Source organism: Gossypium hirsutum, chromosome A03 (genome assembly GCF_007990345.1).
Source record: "Gossypium hirsutum isolate 1008001.06 chromosome A03, Gossypium_hirsutum_v2.1, whole genome shotgun sequence".
Lineage (NCBI taxonomy): Eukaryota > Viridiplantae > Streptophyta > Magnoliopsida > Malvales > Malvaceae > Gossypium > Gossypium hirsutum.
Window position 1 is genome coordinate 38,078,027 of NC_053426.1, and position 17,243 is coordinate 38,095,269.

Below are 17,243 nucleotides of genomic sequence, written 5' to 3' on the forward strand. Positions count from 1 at the left end.
AAGATTAGTATGATTGCCTATTAAAATGATTGTGGGAAGATATGAGTATTAAACAATTGAAAGATGTTAAAATATATGTTTGATATGTGAACACTCATAATTAATGTGTATGTTTATTATGAGGTCTGAAATGATTAGTTGATTGTGGAAATCTACTGTAATGGAGACATTATGGTTGTTATGCTAATGTCAAGACTTGTTGAATTATGCTTGCCAATTTGATAGAGCAAACAATGAGATTTAATAAATTATAACTGTAAGATTTATAGCAATTTATATTACCCTATGTATATATTGTTAAATTTGGTAAATGATTAGTAATAGTTGTTTATGATTTTCATATGGACTTACTAAGTTATATAGCTTACCCCCTTCATTTCCCATGTTTTATAGTACCGTGAAGCTAGCTCGAGTTGGAGATCGCCGGAGATCTTATCACACTATCAAGCTATCAATTTTGGGTATTGTCGAATTAAAGTGTTTTAAGTTTATGGCATGTATAAGGACTTGGTCATTTGGTCATATGTGTCATTATGATTTTAGCCAATGTAATGGCTTGTAATCGTCAAAGGCTTATTTTGCTATTTGGCCATGTAAGTTGGCTTATATTGGCAACATGGTATGCATGGTGAATGTGAATTGTTTGGAAATGTGATTTATGGCATGAATGTGAAATGTTTGGTAATGTGAGCTATTGATGAGATGGAGAATTTGAGTATAATTTGGTAACTAGTAAGTAGTTAAACGAAGCGTAATGAAGATGAAATGGACATGAATGATTTATGGCATGATAAATGTTGTGTGTATAATAAATGTTGATATGGTATTGGTATGTGATGTTCATAATTTTGAATGGTTTGGTTGATCTTACATGCTTGAATTTGTGCCATGTGATGTTGTGTAGATATGTGCAAGTGAGGGCGGTAAAATGGCTTGGTAAATAGCTTTGTTTTTTTCCACATGGGTAGACACACAGGCGTGTGTCTAGGCCGTGTGTGACACACGGTCAGCCCCATGGACTTGTGATCCAGTCGTGTGTTACAAGACACATGCATTCATATTGAGAATAAATTAAATGGGGAGAACTTGCGAGAATGGAAATAGAACTTGTTGATATTTCTCAACGGTGAGAAACACAAATTCGTTCTTGAAAAAACATGCCCTCCTTAAGCTTAACCCAAAGTGAGAAATTGCTGGAGAGATTCTGACTCGATTCCTCGATGTTATATGTTAGCGAGCATGAGTAGTGTGTTGTAAAAGCAACACAAGAATTTTTGTACTGCCAAAGAGATCATGATAAATTTGGGGGATTTGCTCTGAGGCCAAGTCGCAGTGGCTCGACAATCCGTTATTACAAATTTGATGAATTCTCAACTGAATGGGATTCTTTGCAGAAGCAGAGGACAATAGGTGTAACAAACCATTTTTTAGTTGGGTCAGAAATAGTGGTTTCAGGACCACAACTCCGACGAGTAAGTTCGTATAAATAATATTTAAATCATGCAAGTCAATAATAATTTTATATTGAATTTTGATTTGATGAATTCTATTTAATTTAATTAATGGTTAGTATAAGTGGTTTAATCCAAAAGTCATGGTTGTTGAAAATGAGGTATTGGGGCCTCATTTTTGAAACAAAAGAATAACCTCACGTAAATTTTCACCTTCAACTTTTATTCCAAACATAATAGAATAGAACCCCAAAGAGAGAGAGATAAGATATGCTAATCATCAACCAACTAGACCAACAGTGCTTTCATCTAACATTATAATCAGCTAGCATTCTCATATGATAAGAATTTCATCAGAAAACAAACAATTACATATATCTCTGAGGATAAGTGAATATATAAAGTACCCATAAGAGATCATTATATTCTATTCAATTACAACTGTTACACTCAGACATCTTTACGATTCAAATATCATTTCTCTGACTAATTCTATCATCACTAATCCCGTATTATTCCATTCACTAACGAAAATCAATCCGGAAGAAATTCCAGCAAATATATACCTTAGACATCATACCTGAATGAGTTGATTAGCCAAGATTAACTTTTTCTTTAACTGTGACATTTCGAAATCCGAATGATCTTTAGAATAACCTGACATCTTTTCCAAAACTGTATTCACTTGCCAAACTATTCTCAACTCTGACCACATTATTAGTCATTCCGCTACTGAACTCTTTAGTCTCTCACTTGTGAGCTCATTTAATATAAATCTTGTGAAATTTCGTCACAAAATACCACATTGGTAGGGGGTGAGGTCGTAAAGCCTCTAACTCGGCTCTCATATATACACACATGTGACTTAACATTCATCATTATCATAATATCATTATAGTTATATAATTCACTTCAGGCAAATTAACATGCATATTTATGCTACACGAACTTTCCGATTATCTTATTCAAACAAATGTACATATATATACATTCTATAACTTTTGAGTAAATTTACTTATCGCATTCACTTAATCAAACAAGTTAGGCACATAACATCATATGAATGACAAACAAACACGGATGAGCTTCTCACAATATAAACTTTTATTTCGTTTCATAAAATTTCCATAATCCATTGAAACACAATGTTCAACTGGAACAATGACAATTTACCCATATTTCTCAACTTATAGTTATTTCATTTTGTACATCATCACATGCATATCATGAACTCTTATTCATACCTTTCCACGTTTCAACTTATCACAAACACATTTTCAAATATCATAGTACCACTTTCAACATTTTCGAAAGTAGCTCGGTTAGAAAGCATCTCTGTCTCAACAAAACAATTTCATCAGAGTCGGGAGATATCACACTATCACAGGTAGTAATATGGCATCTATAGCTAGACTCTCACACATGCTAGGTTAGTCCAAGAATCTAATAAACCATAGCTTTGATACCACTAAATATAACACTCCATATCCATATTCGATGCTGGAACAGGGTACGAGGCATTATTGGACTTATACACGAGCAATCATACAAAATTGAGACGTAAATTTTCCTTTCAAAATTAAAAATTTTCACATTCATTCATGTCGTCCCTAAAATGAACCTATGAGGCCCAAAACATGCTTTGGAAGTGATTCAGGACTAAACCGTGAACTTTAGAAAGTTTTACGACACTTAGAGATTTTTTCTAAAACAAGGGTCACATGCTCGTGTGGCTTGGGACACACCCGTTTGAGCAGACCGTGTGGTCACACACGCCCGTGTCCCTAACCTATGTAACTCTCTGTTTGTCACCCAAGGACAAATTGAAGTCCACGGCCAAGACACATGGCTAAGACACACGGTCGTGTCTCATGCCCGTGTGCTCAATACTGAGCATTTTATTTTGCAACAATTTAGGTGCAGGGGACACACGGCCAGATCACACGCCCATAGGGCTGACAATAATAAGGCTATTTACCAAGCCATTTTCCACCTTTATTCACACACACTTACCCCAATTCAAAGGCACAAAATAATACATACTTAGGCAACCAAAACATCCATATTCATGGTTAAAACATATCAACTTTATATCTTTATCTAACATATTCACTACATTTATTAAGCCCTAAATCAAACATACAAATCTCACATTCATTAGGATTCATTCAATTACTATCTAGTTACCAAATTATACTCATATTTCTTATCTCATCAATAGGTCACAATTCCAAACATTACACAATCATGCCATAAATCATATTTCCAAATATTTCACATTCACCAAGTATACCATGATCATATCACCATAGATATTGACACATATATGAATATACTTAGGCTTACAACCATTTTGCCACTATAAGCCAACTTACATGGCCAAATAGCAAAACAAGCATTTGACGATTACAAGCCATTACATTGGCTAAAACCATATGACACATATAACAAAATGACCAAGTCCCTATACATGCCATAACTCAAAATACTTGAATTCATCGATACCCAAAATGATAGTTTGATAGTGTGATAGGATCTCCATCGATCTCCAACCTGAGCTAGCTTGACGACACTATAAAACATGGGAAAGGAAGGGGGTAAGCTATATTGCTTAGTAAGTCTGTATGAACATAGTAAGCAACTCTTACCAATCATTTACCAAATCCAATGATTTAAGCATAAGATAATATAAATGGCATTAAAACTCGTCGTTATAAATTATTCAGTCACATTGTTTGTTCTATCAATTTGCAAGCATAATTTAACATGTCTTGACATTAGCCTAACTACCGTAATCTCTTCATTATAACATATTACCACAATCAACCAATCATTTCAAACCTAAAAATAAACATGCGCATTAATTATGAGTATTCACCTTTCAAGCATATATTTTAACATCTTTCAATTGTTTAAAACTCATATTTTCCCATAATCATTTTAATAGGAAATTTTGCCAATCTTTCCTTTTTCTCATAACTAATAAATCACAATTTGTACAAATAAAACAATTTATATCATAACTCAATTTGGCCTGGAAACCAATTACACGATCGCCAACCGAATTCACCATGTATTTCATACATCACAAGTATAGACCAATAATCACAATGCTTTCACAAAAAACATTCTCATGGAAACTATGAACTCACAATATCATGAAGTCCATGCTCATAAATTTTAATGTACATACCTATACTAATTCGTAATACTTACATGCTCTTTCTCTTTTTTGACATACCCGTTGAATTTCTCGTTGAACCACTTGGAATAGTAAAGGATACCTCGTACACACAATACCTTACATGTAATCTCGTATTGATGCCAATAGGCCAACTATAGTCTTACACGAAGTCTCATATCGATGCCATATCCCATATATAGTCTTACACATAATCTCAGTAACCCTATTGTCATGACATTTTATCCTATCTATTCCTAAGGTTCAACCGGGATTTCACACTTGTCGAACCTTTGTTGAATACGCCCAATGGTCAATCAAAATTCATACAATAATAAAGCATTTAAACTTAATTAAAAGAATGCATTATTTACATACGAACTTACCTCGACATAAAAATGGCGAAAAGGATCTATTTGTCAAATACTCGTTTTCCCCCTGTTCTAATTTCGAACCTTGTTTTTCTTGATCTATAATATCACATTTAACTTATTTAATCATTATACTATTCAAATCAGCCCAAAATCACATTATGGCAAAAATGTAAAGTTTGACATTTTTACAATTTAGTCCCTAGGCTCATAAAACAAAATGTACTCAATTTCTTCAATACCCATGCCTAGCCGAACCTTATACATACTTATAGAAACTCAAAATTTTCTTTTATTTTCACTTTAAAACCCATTTTATAACTTTTTACAAATAGGTCCTTTTAGGTATTTTCATAGAAAATCACTTAGCAAAAGTCGTTTATCAAACAACTAACATGCATTTTCTACCATTAAACATCAAAATACACAAATATCCATCATGTGTGAAATTTTAGACCTTGATTATTTCTTAAATTAGTGGTAGAAATAGATAGATCATGTTACGAAGATTTTAAAAACATAAGAATCATTAAAAACGGGGCTAGAACGGAATTACAATCGAGCTTGGAAGCTTGAAAAACCCTATCCATGGTTTCTTCTTGGTACATTCAGCCATGGAATAGAAGATGAGCAAAAATTGGCTTTTTAATTCATTTAATTACCAAATTACTAAAATACCCTTAATGAAAAACTTTAGAAACATACCTAAAAATGTCCATTTTTGTCCAAAAACTTAACCAATGGTATAATTACCATTTAAGGACCTCAAATTTAAAATTTCATAGCAATTAGACACCTCTAGCATGTAGAACTCAACTTTTTCACTTTTTACAATTTAATCCTTTTGACTAAATTGAGTGCCCAAACGTCAAAATTTTTGAATGAAATTTTCACAAAATCATTCCATAAAATTGTAGACCATAAAAATATAAAAAAATAAAATTTTCTAAGTTAGATTTGAGGTCCCGGAACTACTGTTCCGACTAGACCCAAAATTGGGCTGTTATAGAAACCTTCTCCGGTTGTCATACTCAAGTCAATTCATAAATTACTATCCATTGCGATGACTCTCGATTACAAGATCTGGCAAATGGATATGAAAACAACGTTTTTGAATAACTATCTTAAAGAGAGCATCTACATGATGCAATCCGCCTGATATATAGCTAAATGAAATGATTATAAAGTTTGCAAACTGCTTAGATCCATATATGGAATTAAGCAAGCGTCCCGTTCATGGAATCAAAGATTTGATCAAGAAATTAAGACTTTTGGATTTGAGCAAAACGTAGATGAACTTTATGTTTATAAATGTTTAGGGGATGGAAAGGTGGTCTTTGTCATTCTAAATGTTGATGATATTTTACTCATTGGGAATGATGTAGGGACATTGTCATTGATTCAACTATGGTTAACCCAATAATTTAGCATGAAGGACTTGAGAGAAGCTAATTTTTTACTACGTATTTGAACCCTAAGGGGCCGAAAGAATAATGTGATAGCACTATCTCAGGCTTCATACATAGACAAAATATTGAAGCATTATGAAATGACCAATTCGAAGAAGGGAAATCAACCCTCCATACCAGGATTTCATCTCTCTTCAGAGGACTGTCCTAAGTCAATAGAAGAAATAGAGAACATGGGAAAGATTCCTTATGCTTCGGCAGTAGGAAGCTTTATGTATGCCATGCTATGCATATGCCCAGATATCTATTTTGCAGTTGGGTTGGTAAGTCGATATCAAATGAATCCAAGACCAAGGCACTGACAAGTAGTGAAGCATATACTCAAGTATTTACGGAGAATGCTCCTATAGGATATACTGATTCTAACTTCCAAACGTGTCGAGATTCAAAGAAATTAACATCGGGCTGTGTTTTTTTTCCTACGCTGATTTTATATTGATTCTATATACATTGAATTCTCCTCTTTTCATGTTCGTAATCAAAGAGCTAGTGAGACTTCTTTCGTATACCACCAAATTTTGGTGAATCATTGGAGTCAAAATTATGACACGAATCTGGTAAACAACAAAAGAAAAAAAACCAACCTAATTCAACTCAAATTGAATCTAATCTTGAGTCACATAGATTTAAGAACGCCTTACTATATTGTATGTATTTGTTGACACATCAGAGTTTGAAAAACAAAGATCTTTTCATAAGCATAATTTCATACAGAATCTCATACATATATTAAAATAGCTAAATAGATATAAAATAAAAATTTTCTATTTATTCTAAACCTATAATTTAGATTTTAGATTTAGAATAAATAGAATTTTGAATTTAAATTTTTTATTTCTAAAATTCTAGTAAATATTATATATTAGTTAGATATTAGAATTCCTTTTATTTAGAAAAATCTGAAATGAAGTGAAAACGAAAAAGCATTGTTTTGGATTTGAATAGTATTATACTATATATTGTATAAATATATATATTTATACTATTATTATACAAATTAGTATTATATCAAAATTAAATCCAAATAAGTGGAATGTAAATAAAATAGGATTAATTCCAATTAATAAATCTTAAAACGCAACATGGAAACACAAAAAACAAATGAAACTAGATGATTCGATCAAACTGAATTGTTGTTTTGACTAAACAAACAGTTTTGGATAACTTGACAATGAATTCTAGGTCGAAACGACTAATTCAATCTATTTTTCACATTCATAGGAGTTCGTCTATGTTTCTGCTTTATGAATATGATATTTTTTGGGCATTTCTAATAATATCAAGTGCTATTCTTATTTTGGCATTTCTAATTTCTGGAGTTTTAGCCCCGGTTAGAAAGGGTCCAAAAAAACTTTCTAGTTATGAATCGGGTATAGAACCAATAGGCGACGCTTGGCTACAATTTTGAATATGTTATTATATGTTTTCTCTAGTTTTTGTTGTTTTTGATGTTGAAACAGTTTTTCTTTATCCATGGGCAATGAGTTTCGATGTATTAGGGTACCCATATTATAGAAGCTTTCATTTCAGTGCTTATCCTAATTGTTGGTTCAGTTTATGCATGGTGAAAAAGAGCATTGGAATGGTCTTAGTTTCTGGATATTCAAATAATAAAAAGAAAAGAAAAAAGTAAAAATAATAATAACATTGAGTATGAATTCCATCGAATTTCCCTTACTTGATCGAACAACCCAAAATTAGTTATTTCAACTACATTAAATGATCTTTCAAATTGGTCAAGACTCTTCAGTTTATGGTCACTTCTTTATTGTACCAGTTGTTGCTATATTGAATTTGCTTCATTAATAGGCTCACGCTTCGACTTTAATCATTATGGGCTGGTACCAAGATCAAGTCCTAAACAGGCATATCTAATTTTAATAGCTAGAACAGTAACAATGAAAATACGCCCTATTTAGTGAGATTATATGAAAAAATGCCTAAACCTAATTATGCTATTGCCATGGGCGCATGGACAATTACAGGAGAGATGTTCAATACTGATTCTTATAGTACTGTTCAGGGGGTCGATAAGCTAATTCCTCTGTATGTCTATTTGTCGGGTTGTCCCCCTAAACCTGAGGCAGTTATAGATGCTATAACAAAACTTCGTAAAAAAATATCTCACAAAACCTATGAAGATCGAATTAGATCTCAACAGGGGGATCCATAGCTTCTATTCAAGAAGTTTGTATACTTGTGGATGATTTGACCAACCCTGCCCCTGCCACAACATTTGCACATTTAGATGCTACTACTGTACTATCAAAAGGATTAGCCTGCCAAAGGTATTTATCCAGCAGTAGATCCTTTAGACTCGACGTCTACTATGCTCTAACCTCAAATCATTGGTGAGGAACAATATGAAACTACGTAAAGGGTTAAGCAAACTTTAAAGTGTTACAAAGACTTCAAGACATTATAGGTATCTTTGGGTTAGACGAATTGTTTGAAGAGGATCGCTTAACCCTAGTAAGAGCATGAAAATTTTTTTGTTTCTTATAACCCTTTTTCGTAATGGAAGTATTTACCGATTCCCTGAGGAAATATATTGGTCTAACAGAAACAATTAGAGGATTTAAATTGATCCTTTCAGAGAATTAGATGGTCTTCTTGAACAAGCCTTTTATTTGGTAGGAAACATCGATGAAGCTATTGCGAAGGCTACGAACTTAGAAATGGAAAGAAAATTGAAGAAATGACTTTAAATCTTTGCATACTTACCCCTAATTTAATTGTTTGGGATTCAGAGGTGAAGGAAATCATGTTATCTGCTAATAGCAAACAACTTGGCGTATTGCCAAATCACACGCTTATTGCCACAGCTATAGATATAGGTATTTTGAAAATACACCTTTACAACCAATGGTTAAGATGGCTCTAATGGGTGGTTTTGTTAGAATAGGCAATAATAAAATCATTATTTTAGTAAATGATATGGAGAAGGGTAGTGACATTCTTGAAATAGCAGAAGCGAACTTGAGGAAAGCTGAAGGCAATAGGCAAACAATTGAGGCAAATCTAGCTCTCAGATGGGCCAGGAGACAAGTCAAGGCTATCAATGCGATTTCATAACAAGTTGGTTAATCAAAAGAATTTTCGTAGAAATAGAACTTTTGTTTATACATCCCATTTTGATTTTGTTGATTAAATAGAATCAAATACAATCAAAAGTGAAATTAGATTTTGATCTAAAGAAAAATTGAAAAATTGAAAAATTGAAAAAGAAAATAGAATAGGATGAAAAAGATAGAAAATCAATGAAAGAAGGTAGGCAGAAAAACTTATTAGACACCGGGATCGATCGTATCTAATAAGTTCTACCTACTATTGGGTTTGAACCAATGACTCCCTCCGTATGGAAGTAATACTTTAACCACTAAGCTAATTAGGTCATTTATTATTGTAAGGAATCATAAAGAGAAAGAAAAGGGACCTATTACCTTAATGGATTATAAATCTAATATTACTTCTAAGCAAAATCAAACCGACCAGAGGGTATGATTATGATGTTGGACCATGTAATATTCATCTTGACAAGAAATTATCTACATAATATGATAAAATATGTATCACAAACACAAGGGCTATAGCTCAGTTGGTAGAGCACCTCGCTTACACATGCGCCAATGTTTTTCAGGGAAGTCTATCATGCAATCAAAAGAATTGATCTTTTTGAGAAATAGATGTCTTACTCCATTACTTTAAACAAGTGAGCAATAGCCTAACAAATTGTTCGGTCCAATTCGGATGTCGTTTATGCAAGATCCGAATCAAACCCATCATTAAGTTTAAGATATTGATAGAGTGAATACCTGGTCTATTCAATGCTAGGCTTTATGAGTATAAGTACCTCAAAAATGCTCTTTTCATCCTATGAATCTTAAGGTGTATGAAGTTTTATGTTTGATTTTTTAATCAGGATGGGAGAGACTCCACTTAACTTGGTTGATCTAAGTCAGAAGCAGACCTACGTCAAGATAACCCTTCCCCTCTTTGAAACACTTTGAAAGTCCTCTTATATCAGTAATGAATTAGAGCACACAGAATTGTCTCCTTTTTTTTCTATTAGAAAATATATATATATATATACGGTAGACTAACTGATATTTTATCAATTAATGAAAGAGCCCGATGCAAAAACAAATGCATGTTGGGTCTGTGAAATAGGCCGAATCATTTTTATGATAATTAGTTTGATCTATTTTACCAAGAAAGTCTACAGTTCGAGTCCGTATAGCCCTATATTTTTTAATTTTCTATTTTATTAAGTTTTATATTCATTAAATTTCTTAAATTAAAAAAAATGAAATGAAAATGATTAATTTAAAACCTCTAATTGTTTCTGCAAGACCAACATATTTCCCCGAGGAACTGGTAAAAACTTCCTCTAGGAAAAGGGTTGTGACAAGAAACGCTCAATTTTTGCGTTCTTGCTACGGTTAAGCGATCCTTTTTCGGACAATTCGTCCAACTCAAGGATAACTATAATGTCCTAGAGTTTTTTTTAATGTTGTAAGGTTTGCTTAACCCTTTGTATAGTTTCATAATGTTCCTCACCAATGATTCGAGGTTGGAGCATAGTGGATGTTGAGTCTAAAGGATCTAACATTGGATAAATACCTTTGGCAGCTAATCCTCTTGATAGTACACTAGCAGCATCTAAATGTGCAAATGTTGTGGCTGGGGCAGGGTCGGTAAAAACATCTGCTGGTACATAAATTGATTGAATAGAAGTTATGGATCCCTCATTGTTAGAAGTAATTCTTTCTTGTAAAGTACCCGTTTTGGTACTAAGGGTGGGTTGAAAACCCACAGCGGAAGGCATTCTACCCAATAAGGCAAATACTTCGAATCCAGTTGGATAAAATGGAAGATATTGCCCATAGATAGAAGTACGTCTTGCTCATTAACATCTCGGAAATATTTTTCCATAGTTACAGTAGTCAATCCACCTCTCATACGAGCTCCTAGCGGTTCATTCATCTGACCGTATACTAAAGCCACTTTTGATTCCGCAAGATTTTGTTCATTAATTACTCTAGATTCTTTCATTTCCATGTAAAGATCATTTCCTTCATGAGTCCGTTCACCTACTCCGCCAAATAGGGATACACCCCCATGAGCTTTGGCAATGTTGTTGATCAATTCCATAATGAGTACTGTTTTACCTACCCCAGCCCCTCAAACAGCTCGAATTTTCCTCCACGACGATAAGGAGGTAAAAGATCGACTACTTTAATTCTTGTTTCAAAAATAGATAATTTTGTATGGGTTCATTGTGTGGAGAAGTGTGACACCCCAAACCCAACCAGGACAGACAAGCCCGAATTCGAAACGTTACATTAGCCACCGGAGCGACTCTCCAACTAACGAGCACCCAGCGCACACCTTAACTTTATAACAGCTCATTTATGACTAATTAATTATCATTTATTAATGTGGAAGCAATTTTTGAACCATTTTTAAAATTTTTTCTAAGTATTTAAACCTAAGGGTATTTTGGTCATTCTACCACCTAAGGTTAAACTATCCCAATTTTATTTCTACATAGTTACCGACCTTTTTTTAGTCAAATTATGCAAGCCCTAAAAATTTTAGCTTAATTCGAGTTCATTTACTATGTCTAATTCCAGTTTTACTATTAGGGACTAAATCGTAACTTTTACAAACTTTTAGTACATTTTCCAAATTTAAAATTAAGAGTGCTTCTACCAAATATTAACAGTTACAAGTCTAATCCTAAAATATTACCAAGTTTCCCTATCATTAAAGGCTTCAATTAATCTAATTAAAGTTTAGGACTAAATTATAAATTAAGCAAATTAGAATACTAGATAACAAAAACCAAAAATCAATCCCTCCAAAAACCCACGCGGCCATGCCCCTAGCCCATGTGCAGACCACTGCGCTTATTTTGTCAAAAATTCATTTTAATTACCTAATTTTACATATTTTACTTACCTATAAAATCAACATATTATAAATAAAACATCAGTTAGACATAAAATCATGTATTAAAGAAATTATAAAATCACCAAAATTAAAGTCCAAAATTTAATATCCAATGTCCATTACAAGTAAAATAACACTAGTCTCAAAAGCATCACAATGTCCTTACATAAGCTCTAAAGTAAACTTCTTAAACCACTACCGAACCTTATTCTTGGATCACTCTTGCACTCACTTCTTGAATCCTTATGCCTAAAAATTCTCTGCACGAAATGTGAGGGTGTGACCTTAAAAAGCTCAGTGAATGATAGTAAAAACGTCAAGTAATTAGCACCCAATCATGCATAAATCAAATCAATTAAGCATTAAATTTTCAATCACAACATGTTAACATTTCACCATAACATCACATGCTATTTCGAGAATTAAGAATCAATTTTTCCATGGCATGTGAAATCATATTTTAACTCATAAACTTTCAATTATATTGGCACAATCAATCAATTATATTGGCATAATACATCTATGGAAATAAGTAAACGTGTGATCATACATTGGATAAACAGATCTTTGAACTCCCACAAATCAAATACAATCCTCCAAATTGAGTGGCCAAAGCCACACGCTCCCTTATAGTGCCTTAAATAACTCGATGAGTGGAGGCTCAAGCTCAATACTACCTTATCTACTCCAAACAAATCAGTCCACCAAGAGCCATATGCTCAAAATATCATAAATAATGGTGAGTACTCACAAATTCTATGGCATGCCAACTATATACAATGGATCCACCATGCATGTTGCCAATATAATCATACATACAACACATAAAATATGTTGTTTAATTACTTAATTTAGGATGTTAAAATGCAAGAGCATGTTGCTAAGCAATTTTAACATCAATAAAATTAAGCAAAGAAAATATCATTTTTCCAATATTCATATACCAATTAGAACAGTTTTATCAAATGTTTAATAAATCAACAATTCATGCTCCAAATATCAATTTATTCCATACAATTTAATCATGCTAAAAGCATAATACACAACTTACCAAACCAATTGTCATTTTGCTTTTTTTATAAAATAAAACCTATTTTTGCAAATCCAACCATCCAATATGCAATTAAGTCATTAATAACACCAATTAAACCTTAAATTTAACACATAATCAGGCCAATTTACCAAATTGCCCTTAATATCGCTCACCTCCACACTTAGCTCTTTAAGCAAAAATGTGTTCAAACAAGCAGGTTTGAGCTTCAATTCTGATTTGCACTTTCCTCATGTGAAACTTTAACAGAAACAAAGTATGCATTAGAAACTAACAATAGCAATAAGAAACACAAAATTTGATAAAGTATACGAATCTAAATCATTGCTCTAAACTATCTTACCAATGTTGTACAACTAAGCCGAAATATGGAATTCCTCAACTAAGCTCCCTTTTCAGCACCTCAAACAACTTCTAATCTTTATTCCTAGTCCAATAACATGTATTCTGAACAACTTCTAATCTTTATTCCTAATCCAATAACATGTATTCTGAGTGTTAATTTCATCATTTATTCCATTTCATAATTTTTCAAAAAAAATCATCCATGTTCTTGATCAAATTTGAATTTCCCAAAATTGATCCATAAAACATGTTTGATCTTTTGGTTTAAGATTAAAAACCTCTTATAAGACCTATTTTGAGCTTAGACATCCTTTAATATTTGGATTCCAACTCAAAATTAAAGATCCAATATTATTGATCCTCAAGTTCAAGAAAGAAGAAATTAAAGTTGAAAATCCATTATAATCACTTTAATTAACAAATAATGATTGAAAGCAACTTAAAAATAAGTTTAGAGATGAGAATTACCTTCAATTGAACTCAAATAATTGATTTGGAAGTTTGAATCAAAATGCTTGAAGAAATTTGGATAACTTTTTGCCCAACTTTGAAAATTATTTCGAGAGAATTTTGGGAGAGAAAAGGTTTAGATCTATTCTATGATATTTGGTATGAAAACAAGCAAAAATAAAAAAATAAAAAGAGAAAAAGCTCTCAATTCGGGTGAAAAATGAGTGAAAATTGAGGTAGTTGTAGAGTTTTTAAAACTGAAAACCCCACCTGATTTTCAAATTTTGAGGAATTTGCCATTAGGCCACTCCCTATTTTCCCTTGTTTTACAATTTGCTTATTTCCCTCAAAAGTTTCGAAAATATGGTTTATTTGCTATAAGACCTCTTACACATTTTCCTTGTTTTTCAAATTAGTCACATTTAATTAATAATTTAAATCATCCAATTAAACCCCCATTTAAATTATTTTTAAATTCTAATTTAACCCAAAATATTTATTTTTACCCAAAAATTATTTAAAACTATATAATTAATTTTTCTAAAACTATTTTTATTTTTTTGGAATATTATTTATCGGTTTTTAGATGAAATTAAGTTAACTAATTAAGAATATAAACTGCTAATTAACCCGATTAATTACCAATTTTCACTCGGAACCTGATAAACATACCCGAAACTACTTGACCTATTTTCGGGGCCTTACAAGAAGTGTAAAGCAGACTTGTGTTGGTGACTCCACTATGGAGGCCAAATATGTGGTAGATTCAAAGGCTACCAAAAAAAACAATATGACTTCAAAAGTTCCTTACGAATCTTGAAGTCATTCTTGGTATGGAAAAAGCTATCACACTGTATTGTGACAACAGTGCGGCAATAGCTAATACCAAGGAGATGAGAAACCACAAGAGGACAAAACATATCGATTGAAAGTTTCATATCATAGATGATGCAGTTGTAGACGAAATCGTGGATGTAGTTAAGGTCACATCTGAGGACAAACTTGCGAACTCGTTTACCAAGAATCTACTAGCTAGGAGTTTTGAGAAACACGTGGAGAGCATGGGAATGTAGAATATGACTCATCTATTCCTCTAAGGCAAGGGGGAGACTGTTGGATCTGGTGCCCCGAGTGCAGTATATTCGTTTGTAAACTTGTAATTTTTTCAAACAGATTAGTTAATAAAACAAATTCATTGATTACATTAATATATTTTGTATAATTTTCCTTACATGGTTCTTGTATGAAAAGCAAAATGGAAGCAAATATTTCTCATTGGTTGTCTAAATGTTTAATTAACACTAAGCGACATTACGTGGTTCGATCGTAGTATGGAAAAACAACTTGTATTAGTAGACGAACATAAACATTTCATTATTCTAACTGAAAATGAGCAAACTGATTAAAAGACTAATATGTCATCTATCAAGTCAAATTGGGAAGACATCTTGTCTTGGGCATCGGAACGGATGACTCCCACAAGATAGAGACATAGATGTGACTGACTAGACTGACAGTGCATCGGACAAGACCCAAGAAGAATAGATCTTGAATCCGTTTATGGATTTATTCACTTGTGATGTTCATAGTGTGACTTACTGGAAACACAAAAATATAGAGACTTTTTCAGCACCTTTTGAGCTTTAATTCATGCAATTTCGTAGTAAATTTTGTCGAAATTCATAATTTAATTATAAAATAATTAATTTATAGTCGAAATTCATAATTTAATTATAAAATAATTAATTTGTACTTAAATTATTAACATATTTAGTTTTAATTATTTTTATAATAATTTTTCACAAATTTGGTTTATTTGTTACAGTTTTGCACAAAAGGTGAAAATTGGCTCGGCAGACACCTTGAAAGGCTTGAACCATTGGAGAAAGTTTTGCATCAAGTGAACCAAGAGCAAGACTGAATATTTTTCCATCCAAGGACTATCTAAATGATGATCATTTTATATACTTTATATTTAATTTTTATCCAACTTAAATTGGGTTAAAAATTAATATAAAGCCTGAAAGAGAAAGTGGCCTAGTGTGCTAAGCATTGAAGGCTAATCCAACAAGCAAATTCGCAGCCCAAAACAGTACCAATAACCTGACTCAATCAGCTTATTTAGCTGATTTAATTACTTGTAAAACAGCCCTTAAAGTTTCCTTAAACTTCATTCAAACCCCTCCACTTTTTGCGCCTTTGAATATTTACCCCAAGCTAAATTTAGCAAAGTTTGAATTATTCAAACTTGCTCCTTTTGTGGCCAACCAAGGGAGAGTGCATGGATGCTAATTATTTTCTATTTTTAGCAGCCACTCCCACCTATAAATACCCCATTTTCTACTTCATTCAACACACTATTCATTCCCACACATCTCTCTCTTTCACTTACTTTCTCTCTTCCATTCCCTTCTTTGTTTTTCCCATTCCCCTTTGTTTCATTCCCTTGCCTATTTCCCTCTTGAAGAAGAGCTTTCATCCGCCTTGGAATAGAAGCATTCAATTTTTCATGGAGGCCTCGGTTCAACAAAATGAGCAAAGAAGAAGAGGAGCACACTAGTCTGGCTTTGGAGAAATACTGGATTTGCATCCTAGTTCCCTTATCTTTAATTTTCTTCTTTATGTTATGATTATATGAATAATTTTTGTGTTGTTGTTCTTACTCTAATTAAAATGAATTAAATTTAATTCATGTTGGATTGATTGCATTATGTCCACTTAAATTATTAAAATCATGTTTGTGTTGTTATAGGCCTTGGTAAGTTGTTCAATTAAATAAAACCATGCTTATGTTATACTTGCATTATAAAATGTAAGGTCGCGAATGAATTAGTTATTAAGCATACAGAAATTGTAATTAATTGACAAAATATTTAATTGGTGCATGTTTAATCTTCTAAGGTAGATGAAGGTTAAATTAGCGACGATATTAAACGATACATTAGCCTTGCATAACTTGCAAGATTATTG

At 32.5% G+C, this 17,243-nt stretch overlaps 1 pseudogene; it reads right to left on the reverse strand.

Moving 5' to 3' along the window:
• Positions 1-10,059: 10,059 nt before the first annotated feature.
• Positions 10,060-16,863, reverse strand: LOC107887902 (ATP synthase subunit beta, chloroplastic-like; annotated as a pseudogene).
• Positions 16,864-17,243: the final 380 nt, after the last annotated feature.